Source organism: Dasypus novemcinctus, chromosome 19 (assembly GCF_030445035.2).
Source record: "Dasypus novemcinctus isolate mDasNov1 chromosome 19, mDasNov1.1.hap2, whole genome shotgun sequence".
NCBI lineage: Eukaryota > Metazoa > Chordata > Mammalia > Cingulata > Dasypodidae > Dasypus > Dasypus novemcinctus.
The window spans coordinates 70885007-70895331 of record NC_080691.1 but is presented as its reverse complement, the minus strand read 5'-3'; the positions used below and the strand labels follow the sequence as shown (position 1 = coordinate 70895331).

Sequence of the window (10325 nt, the reverse complement as noted above, 5' to 3'; positions counted from 1 at the left end):
AAAGAAGAATTTGAAAACCTGAATAGAAAAGTAACAGAGCTCATTGGAATAAAAGACACAATAGGTGAGATGCAAAACACTTTAGAGGAAGTGGATGTGGCTCAAGTGTTTGAGTGTCTACCTTCCACATGGGAGGTCCCAGGACTGGTTCTTGGTGCTTCCAGAAAAAAGCAAAAGCAAACAACAAGCAAAACAAATGAAAAAACTAACTCAGGGAAGCCAGTGTGACTCAGTGATTGAGTGCCAGCTTCCCACACATCCCCAAGTTGAATCCCTCCCCCACACCCAGCACTTCCAAAAAAAAAACAAAACATGTTAGAGGTGAATGGATGTAGCTCAGTGCTTGAACAGATGCTTCCCATGTATGAGGTCTTGGGTTCAATCCCCAGTACATTAAAAAAAAAGATATTAAAAAAACACAAAGTAGACATTGAAGGCATACAAAAGCAGACTCTAAATGATAGAAGAAAGAATAAGTGATACAGAAGACAGAACAACTGAAATTGAAGAGAGAAAAGAAAGGAAAAAATTGAGCAGGGGCTCAGGGAGTTGCATAACAGCATGAAATACAACATACATGTCATGGGAGTTCAAGAAAGAGAAGAGAAGGGAAATGGGGCAGAAAGAGTATTTGAGGAAATAATGACTGAAAATTTCCCAACTCTCATGAAAGAAATGAACATAAATGTCCAAGATGTACAGCATACCCCAATCAGAATAAATATGAGTAGACATTACACTACCCTTTTGGGTGCTTTCATTTTGGAAAAAAAATAGACAAGGACATGCTGAAGTTGAGGATCACTGTGAGAAGTGGGGGTCTCTTTGGCAAACTGATAGAGTTTGGAGTATTCTTCATGGAATCCCTCACTCAATGCTGCTTCTACCCAACTCTTCTCATAAGCACCTGCCATGTTTGCAATAGCCTGGGCAATCTGTTCCTTGACAACCTCAGCCTGCTCAGAGGGCAGACATTGAACCCCATGAGAAAAGAAACCGAAAGCTCTCGTGACGTAGAGAAATCCTGTGATGATGAATTGGTGGAGGATTCCATTTGAGGGATTTTGCAAAACTGCTCTTCTTTCCACTCCTGTATTTCCTGCTCAAACCTCCAGTTACCATCCTGAATGCAACGCTTAAATTCAACAGATCCACTTCTCCTACTTTATGATCTGATTCATCTGGGCTGCCTCTGCATCGAAGTGAGGCAGCTTGTCATTAATGTACAATCAGACAATAAGCACTAACACTTCTAGGCCCCCATAGGAATCTCCCAGGAAGATTCAGTAAGAGAGTTGTTATTGTACTTGAGCCAGATTTACCATAGTTAAATTATAGCTATAGATCAAGGAATGTCCAGCATTTGCTTATCCTTCATGATCAAAATTGTATGCAAATGATAAGACACCTGAAGAAGGAGAGGATCACAGGGCATCTGCTAAATAGTCTTGATAGTGCTTGCAATACAATTTTTTAAATCCTGTATCTCCTGTTCAAAATCACTCCTCCTATTCTGAAGACAGGTCTTAACAAAATTATCTCCTTATCTGTGACTCAGTTACTGGGTGTGTAGGCATTTCCATGCAAGCCAGAGAAGAGTATAAGAGTTTAAGAGGCTTATACTTGACTTTAGACTTCTGTGGAGAATCTTCAGGAGAAGAAAAGATACTTCCAACATCCTGAGAAGAGATTTCTGTACTTTCATTTTCCTTGGATGTCAGCTCAGCAACCAGATGATGCACTGAAGAAAGTGGTAACATCACCCACGTGTCACTTTGAGATGAAGAGTTTTCTGAGACTGGTTTTGTACTAGAAAATTCAATGACATACATATTTTATATCCTCCTTCAACTTTTGAAAACATTCCCTAACTTTGAATAAGCTTTTTGCTCCTGTACATGCCCTTGTCTATAGAAATAATCTGAGGAAATTCCAGCTTTTTGTGAATTTTCTTGGCTGACCAAGGGACTGATTGAACTCAAATCTTGAGAGTTCAAAGATCAACACTGGAGGTAGCTTTGTAAACCAACATTTTTGTCTGTACTTTACTCTCTGGTTGGAAGGAAGATGTTAAATGTCACCCTCTACCATGGCCCTTTCCAAATGGCCTAAGTTGTGATAACTTCACCAAAAGGGGATACTGGCCAAAGGTCTCGTTGTTACAAAAGGGCTTCCCTTCCCAAACTCCTTCAGTCAGGAAAGTACCATAAAATAACTGCACCATTGGATTTTCAGATTTGTTCCTGGGCTTGTTAATATTAATAGCTGGAATCCATCCTCTAGCCAATCCAGGAGGTTGTGTGTGAATTTACTCACATTTTGCTGCCATTCTTCAGATGATAAGAATGCTCCCTTTAAGAGATCCAGGGTTGCTAAAGGGTCTACAAATTTGCAATTTGATCCCATCATCAGAGCAAACAGATACCGAAGCTCTTGCATAAACACAATATTTCTCTTTTCCGTGTGACTTTGACAAGTTTCAAGTACATATTGTGGCAGGGTATATAGCTGAGAACAAGTCTTTAAAATTCAGGTAAAATTTCATTATTTGCAGATGACATGATCCTATACATAGAAAACCCTGAGAGATCTACAACAAAGCTTCTAGAACTCATAAATGAGTTCAGCAAAGTCGCAGGTTATAAGATCAATGCGCAAAAATCAGTAGCATTTCTGTACACCAATAATGAGCAAGATCAGGAGGAAATCAAGAAACAAATACCATTCACAATAGTAAATAAAAAAATCAAATACTTAGGAATAAATTTAACTAAAGAGGTAAAAAACCTATACACCGAGAACTATACAAGACTGTTCAAGGAAATCAAAGAAGACCTAAATAAATGGAAGAATATTCCTTGTTCATGGATAGGAAGACTGAATATTATCAAGATGTCTATCCTACCAAAACTGATCTACACATTCAATGCAATCCCAATAAAAATCAACACAGCCTTCTTTAAGGAACTAGAAAAACTAACTATGAAATTTATTTGGAAAGGAAAGAGGCCCCGAATAGCCAAAGACATATTGAAAAAGAAAAACGAAATAGGAGGAATCACACTTCCTGACTTCAAAACATACTACAAAGCTACAGTAGTGAAAACAGCATGGTATTGGCATAAGGAGAGACACACAGACCAATGGAATCGAATTGAAAGTTCAGATATAGAACCTCTTGTATATAGCCATATAATATTCGATAAAGTCACCAAACCCTCTCAACTGGGAGAGAATGGCCTATTCAACAAATGGTGCCTGGAGAACTGGATAGCCATATGTAGAAGAATGAAAGAGGATTACCATCTCACACCTTATACAAAGATCAACTCAAGATGGATCAAAGACCTAAATATAAGAGCCAAGACCATAAAGATCTTGGAAAGCAGTGTAGGGAAACATCTACAGGACCTTGTAATAGGAAATGGCTTCATGAATATCACACCAAAAGCACGAGCAGCAAAAGAACAAATAGATAAATGGGACTTCCTCAAAATTAAAGCCTTCTGCACCTCCAAGGAGTTGGTCAAGAAAGTAAAAAGGGAACCCACACAATGGGAGAAAATATTTGGCAACCATATATCTGATAAGAGACTTATAACTTGCATATATAAAGAACTCATAAATCTTGAAAACAAAAAGATAAACAACCCATTTAAAAAATGGGATAAAGATTTAAACAGACACTTCTCCAAAGAAGAAATACAAATGGCTAAAAAGCACATGAAAAAATGCTCCAAATCTCTAGCTATCAGGGAAATGCAAATCAAAACTACAATGAGATACCATCTTACTCCCATAAGATTGGTAGCTATGAAAAAAACAGAAGAATACAAATGCTGGAGAGGATGTGAAGAAAGGGGAACACTCATCTACTGCTGGTGGGAATGCAGAAGGATCCAACCATTCTGGAGGACAGTTTGGCAGTTTCTCAAAAAACTAACCATAGATTTGCCATATGACCCAGCAATACCACTGCTGGGTATATACCCATCAGAACTGAAAACAAGGACACAAACCGATATATGTACACCAATGTTCATAGCAGCATTGTTCACTATCGCCAAAAGTTGGAATCAATCCAAATGTCCATCAACAGACGAGTGGATCAATAAAATGTGGTATATACACACAATGGAATACTACTCGGCTGTTAGAACAAATAAACTACAATCACACGTGATAACATGGATGAACCTTGAGAATCTTATGTTGAGTGAAGCAACCCAGGCATTGAAGGACAAATACTACATGACCTCAATGATATGAAATAAGCAAACTGCCTCAGAGAGCTAGAGTCCGAAAAAGAGGCTTACAGGAAATCGGGGGGTGGAGGAAGGATGTGAGTTAACGTCTGCAGGGGTGGAATCTGTGATGAGCTGGCGGTAAGTATGAGCACAAAGAAGGGACAAAATGGGGGCAAGGGGTTGCCTTCGGGTGGGGATTTGTGGGTTTGAGGGGGGCTGGGGATGGGAAGAGGGGTAATATTGTCCAAAAACTGGGGGGAGGGAGGGGCAACATATGAACATGGGAGAGTGTCAGGTGTTCGTTGAGAACAAAATGTTGAGAAAATCGTATCAAAGTATAAGTAGGAGGGTTTACCTGTTTAGGATGCTCAGGGGGTATGGTCTGATGCGGGACGGACTCTGGGCGAATAGCTGAAGGCTCATTTTGCCAAGGTGGGTTGTACCATTGGGAAGAGACCCAAGAAGTGAGAGTTGGGGTGGACCCACATCCTGGGGAGGACTAATGCCGTCAAATGGAGAGAACTGTATCTCTCGTGAGAAAGGATGGCTCCCAGGGCATTAGGGCAGTTGAGAAAGTCAGGCCCTGAATACTGCTGCAAGTATCTCTGGACATGGCTTCTCGGGAAATGGAGATTGGCTGGTGTTGTGGGCCTCAAGGGGAGGGGAAAATGGATGTGGAATGGATGGAACCAAGGTAAATATGGGGGCAAGAGAGGAGTTTTGTGAGAATACACGAAGATGAATATAAAACATGTAATATTACACCAAAAACATATAGGGGACGACAGACTAATAATGTAAACCATAAGGCAAAACATAGGATAACTAAAAAATTTAGAAAACTGTACAACCTAAAGTATGGACCACATAGTAAGCACAGATGTCATCTTGTTTGAAAGCTATTGTCTCGGAATCTGTACATCAGTTTCAGGAAATATGATATGAATAAGTTAAAAGATTATCGCTGTGGAAGGGAAAAGGTTTTATGGTGAATCTGGGGAAGTACGGTATATTGTATATATGAATTTCAGTGATCTAAGACTCTTGTGAAGCTGACATTATGCTGCGATTCACTTTACAGGAAGTTTTGGATCACAGAGTGGTTCAACAATGGCAGCGGAGCAATACTGATATAGGATGTTATTGACAGGATATATATGGTTGACAGGGAGTTATACCGGGCATATGCCCAGGGTATATAGTAATGTCTAGATATACTCATAGTGGAAACAATTAAAAACAACAGCTGGGGGGGTACTGGGCCCCTGGCCGGGGGGGTCACTGTTGTGGACCCTGGGGGAGCATCGGCAGTCCCCCAGGTGCCACGGCAAGAACCAGGAAGGAAGGAGGACCCAACAGTGGGCTCCTGATACTAATGGCTATGCTTTTGAGACTATACACCTGCAATAAGAATAAGGCCTAGAGTAGCACTGTGCCTGGGAGTTTCCTCCTGACAGCCTTCATGTTACTCAAATGTGGCCACTCTCACAGCCAAACTCAGCATGTAGATGCAGTGCATTCCCCCCAGCGTGGGACATGACACCCGGGAATAAGCCTCCCTGGCACCGAGGGATCACTACCACATACCAGCTGAAGATGCAACTAGAAAATGACCTTGAATTAAAGGTTCAATATGGATCAGCAGAATATCCCTGTCTACATATAATAACATGACTTCAAAATGCTGTTTAACCTAATGTAAGGGGGAAATGGAAAGGAGAAATGAGAATATAAGGCTATGAGTCTCTAAAGAAGAGTCTGGAGGTTGTCAAAAGGAATTCCCTTATGCACAACTGAGCAGAGTCTAAGAGACAGATAAAGTAGATACAACCCCAGGTATTGGTTCTTTTGAGGAATAAAGAGACCCACGGGTTCTATGGTCATGGCAGATGGGGTTCACTGCCATGGCAGATGGCCCTTCTTTGGAGCTGGTGTTTCTGCGTGATGGAATTGGACTCAGAGGGGATCTCTTTTCACAAGACTTGCATGCTACTTTATTGGAATTGTAGTTGGTGCTGGGGTTTTAGATATATTTAGGGGATTTGAATCTCTGGACTGATAATAAGACACCCAGGCCCAGAGCCTCAACAGACTTCAGCTCCTACACTTTGATTTATTGGACTTACTCTACTCAGCTAACATGGAGTTGAAGAAGGTCAACCACCACACCATGGAGCCTAGAGTGTCTACAACTGAAAGCAGGAGGAGTGCATCCAGTATCCATGTGGAATCTAAGCCCCCACTTGACATAGATGTGCAATGGACACCACAAATCCAATGTCCACAGAGAAAATGTGGAATGGGTGTGGGAAGGGTAGCCATGGTGGCTGCTGGGTTTGGGGAATGGGAGGAAGAGATGAGATGTGGAGGCGTTTTCGGGACGAAGAGATGTCCTGGGTGGTGCTTCACGGACAATTACGGGACATTGTAGATCCCCCCAGGGCCCACTGGATGGAACGTGGGAGAGTGTGGGCTATGATGTGGACCATTGACTATGGGGTGCAGTGATGCTCAGAGATGTACTTACCAGGTGCAATGGATGTGTCACGATGATGGGAGAGAGTGTTGCTGTGGGGGGAGTGGGGGGTGGGGGGGGTGGGGTTGAATGGGACCTCATATTTTCTGAATGTAAGTTTTAAAAATAAATAAATAATTTAAAAAAATAAAATAAAATTCAGGTAATTGAATAGGGATACTATTAGGTGGGGCTTAGCAGACTTGAGGGTGACTAGGGTTGGGAGGATGGGTCAGATGGCCCAAGGAATTGGAGGGAGAGTTGGGGGGAACAAATGAACATAGGAGATTGCTGAGTATGGGGTTGAAATATAATGATGAGAAAATTCTTTAGAAAATATAATAAGGAAGGGTTACCTGTTTAAGGTGCTTAAGGGGGGACATCTGGCACAGGGGCAGGCTTCTAGGGAGTGTGTGAGTTCTCATCTTGTCATAGTGTGTTATATCCTTGGGTGGAGACCCATACAATGAGTGGGAAGGTGTACCCCCATCCTGGGGAGGCCTGATGTTCTCAAACATAGGGAATTGTATCTCTTGAGAGAACTGGTGGCTCCCAATGGGGGGACAGTCTAGTGTGTCAAGCCCTCAGCATCGTTGCAAGTATCTGTGAATCTTGTCCTTCAAGCAGTGAAGCTTGGTTGTCACTGAGGGCCATGAGGGGCGGGGGAGGGAGGAATAGAATAGATGGAAGCAGGGTAACTGGGGGGCAATGAAAGTGTTCCAGAAGATCATGCAGTGATGGATATAGGACATGTTAAATTTCACCAAAAATGTATAAAAGTCTGTAGGCTAAAATGTAAACCAAAATGTAAACCACAATATAACTAAAAATTTAGAGAATTGTCATCTAAAATATAAACCATAATGGAAACCAAAATGGAACCATGTTTGGTAGCTATGTTTCAATATCTGTACATTAAATATAATATGAACATGTAAAAAGATCTTTGCTGGGGAAGGGGGAAAAGGGTTTGATGTCGGATATATGGGAGTCCCCTATATTGTATAGGCGACTTTACTGTGATCTAAAACTTTTTTGAAGACAAAATTTAAAATTTTTAAAAAAGAATGTAGACACTGAGGAAGTGATGAAAGAAATTGCCTTGCCATTGCACATACAGGGCAACACCTGTTACAGTAATGAAAGGCAAAACTTCAAAAACAAAATTTTATTATATTTTTCATTTTTCAATACCCCAATTTATTTTTTACTTTATTTTAGTTTTTCTAAATTAGTATGTATTCTACTTCTTATCTTTAAACCTATCATTACCATTTCATTTTCCTACTAATTAAATTTGACAAAATATTAGGCTTCATTTTTGAAGAAGTTTTGGACCACAGAGGGGTTCAACTATGGCAGGGGAGGAACACTGTTATGGGGTGTTATTGATGGGGGACACATGGTTGGAAGGGAGTTCTCCAGGGCATGTATATAGGGTATATAAAAATGTAGGGATATTTTTTTGAGGATTTTCATAGTAGTTACACTTACAAATGACAAATGAGGGAGTGCTGAGTTCCAAGCCAGGGGAGCTCTGTTACATTCCCCAATGGAACAGCAACAATCCCCCAATTGCAAAGGCAAAGACCAGTGAAGAAGGATGGTCCAATGATGAGCCCTTGATAGTGATGACTATGGTTATGAGCTTGTGTGCCTGAAATTTCAACTAGACGTAGAGCTGCAGGGTGCCTAAGAGTTACCACCTGATATCCTTCATGTTGCTCAAATATGGCCACTCTCTAAGCCAAACACAGCATGTAAAGGCATTACCTACCCTTCAGCATTGGGCATGACTCCTGGGGATGACCCTTCCTTGGGCTGAGGAATTACTACCAACCACTAGCTGGTGATGCAACTAGAAAAAGACCTTGAATAAAAGGAGGATAATGGTAAAGACAAATGAGTTTATATGGCTGAGAGTCTTCAAAAAAGTGTCAAGGGGTCATCAGAGGGGTCATGCTTACACATGTCTCAGAGAGATCCAAGAGATAGCCAAAGTAGATACAACCCCAGGTACTGGTGCTCCTGAGGGCTATGGAGACACACAGGTTCTATGGTCATGGCAAATGGATCTGGAGTTCAGTGCCTTTTCAGTGGGCCTTACTTTGTAATTTGTGTTCCTGAGTATGATGGAGTTGGACTCAGATGTGACCTTTCTACACATGCCTCTTTTGTCACTTTTATTGAACCCTTGGTTGACACTGGGGTTGGTGTATACTTAGGAGACATGAATCTCTGGAATGTCCATATGCCAGCTAGGCCCTGAGCCTCAGTAGAGTTGCAACTCCTATTCTCCAGTTCATTGGACTTACTCAGGTCAGCTAACAGGGAGGTGAAGATGGTCAACCAGCACACGAGGGAGCTGAGAATGCCTACAACTGCAAGCAGGAGAACTGCATGTGGGATCTAAGCCCCCTTTCAATTTAGAGGTGGAGTGGACATCACCATTCCAGCGTCCACAGGATGGAGGAATAATATATGGACTAGAGTGGACTTACTGGTATTCTACTATAGAACTATTGTGACTCTAGCAATGGAAGAAACTATGACATTGATGTGGAGGTAGTGGCCACAGACGTTACTGAGGGCAGGAAGAGGCAAGAAGTGATGTGATGTGGGGGCATTTTTGGGACTTGGAGTTGTCCTAAATGACATTGTAGGGACAGATACTGGACATTATATATCCTGCCATAACCCACTGAATGTGCTGGGGGAGGGTGTAACCTACAGTGTAAACTATTATCCATGTGGTGCAGGAGTGCTCCAAAATGTATTCACCAAATGCCATGAATATGCCACAATGATGGAAGAGGTTGTTGATGTGGGGGGAGTGGGTTGGGGTGTGAGGTATATGGGAACCTCATTTTTTTTAATGTAATATTTTTTATGATCTATGTATCACTTTTAAAAAGGTAATTAAATAAAATTTTTTTTTTAATTTCAGGCAATTGAGAGAGAGATTGGATAACAACACTAAATCAATATGTATTGCCAACATTTTTCAGCTTAACTGGCCAACCATCAGTTCTTGTCCAGTCACTGGGATTGGGATTTTCTCCCTGACTTCACAGTGTTTTCTCTTTGAGCATTTAGTTTCAGCAGAGGTTGCTTCATGCATCCGGTTAAGATCCCTTCCATCAGCTTGTGTTTTGGGAGACTCCAGTAGACTCAGAGTAATGGCAGTCTGAAGATCATCTTTGTTATCATGAGTAAGGTCTAATACTTTGAGCCATCGCAGTCAGGTGCACCAGCTGCATTACCCTGCTGCAGCTCTGCAGTCATGGTTGTGGCACCCCTCCATAGGTCACAGGTATCCCACAAACATGGCAGCCAGCCCAGCCTTGCAAAAGAGCTGGTCGAGTGATTTTTTACAAAGCTGTCAAACCCATTGTAGATCCTCCCAGGGCCCACTGGATGGAACGTGGGAGAGTATGGGCTATGATGTGGACCATTGACCATGAGGTGCAGCGATGCCCAGAGATATACTTACCAAATGCAATGGATATGTCATGATGATGGGAGAGAGTGTTGCTGTGGGGGGAGTGGGTGTGGTGGGGTGG

The 10325-nt window shown here is 41.8% G+C and overlaps 1 pseudogene; it reads right to left on the bottom strand.

Moving 5' to 3' along the window:
• Positions 1-734: 734 nt before the first annotated feature.
• LOC101440525 (ubiquitin carboxyl-terminal hydrolase 28-like) lies at positions 735-9898 on the bottom strand (annotated as a pseudogene).
• Positions 9899-10325: the final 427 nt, after the last annotated feature.